The sequence below is a fragment of the Capsicum annuum genome, chromosome 6, assembly GCF_002878395.1.
Source record: "Capsicum annuum cultivar UCD-10X-F1 chromosome 6, UCD10Xv1.1, whole genome shotgun sequence".
In the NCBI taxonomy this organism is placed as follows: Eukaryota; Viridiplantae; Streptophyta; class Magnoliopsida; order Solanales; family Solanaceae; genus Capsicum; species Capsicum annuum.
Window position 1 is genome coordinate 135,884,926 of NC_061116.1, and position 1,190 is coordinate 135,886,115.

The 1,190-nt window shown below is 29.9% G+C and overlaps 1 pseudogene; it reads left to right on the top strand.

Annotated features, from left to right (window-relative positions):
* Positions 1-335: 335 nt before the first annotated feature.
* On the top strand, positions 336-890 carry LOC107874304 (annotated as a pseudogene).
* Positions 891-1,190: the final 300 nt, after the last annotated feature.

Sequence of the window (1,190 nt, forward strand, 5' to 3'; positions counted from 1 at the left end):
TAATTTATGATCTGGTGAGTAATATATTTGACATATTAGTCATTTTATGCCTTAATATATGACTTCAACTAAAAATTTATATGTTTTGTTGTATAAGTAGTTGGCTAACAACTAAGTTTTAATCCAACATTCTTTATCTATGATTTCATTGAGCATCAGAATAACCCTATTAAATATTTAGCTTTTTCCAAGGCATTAGAATAACTAATAAAAAATATCAAGATTGAGAAATTTGACACAGCTTCAAAAATTAATCCTACTGTTTCTTAGTGGTAGATTAAAAATCTTATCTCTCTCCTATTACTCTAAGAGTCTTTACTCTAGGAACAACTCAAATGGCTTCTTTAGATCATCATAAAAGAGCACATCTACTTACTGATAGGAGCTTCAATGAAAGAGCTTTTAGTATTTAAATCGGTGGCCCTGTTGGTTATTGGGAAAACCACTCTTATACTAGTATTATGTAAGATCTCAAGGTAAAAACACAGTTATACAGCAGTAAAAAATGATATATTCAGAAAAAAATGGAGAATTCCTAATAAAATATGGAGTACTACAAGAGAAAAGGATTTGAACTGTGGAAACAAGAGGATGCCAACATGTTACTATTAGGAAGATATAAGTATTAACCTTGGACCTCTTAAGGATCTTTCTAATATGTACAAAGCAGATGTATGTGAATCTAGTGGAGATAACCTAGCAGCCAACTTTAGCAGGGAGCTTGCTGACTACATAATCTATATAATAATGTTTTAGTTGGTGATACAACTTCTCCAAAATAACGTCCCAAAATTACCCAAGTAGACCTCCTTATGATAAATAAAACCTATTTAGCACAAGTTGTGGGAGAAAATCTATATAGGGGGGTTGATGAATTAAGAAAACTATGAAAAAGATTTGGAAAACTATACCTGCTTGTGTTTTTCATATATTATGGATGGAAAGAAAATACAAAATGTTTAGAAGGAAAAGTATATTCGATATAGAAGATTAAGTTTAGATTCTTATGGCTTTTTTTGTTTAATCTTTAAGATGTCAAAGATAAAAATAATTGGTTGATTTCCTCAATTCAATACAAGGATAGGAATTAACAGAAGGAACCTTTTTTTCTTTTTTTTTTTATTAGGAGGGTTCTGACTATGAAAATGTACTACAACCAACCTAGTGCTAGATTTTTATTTTCATTTCTC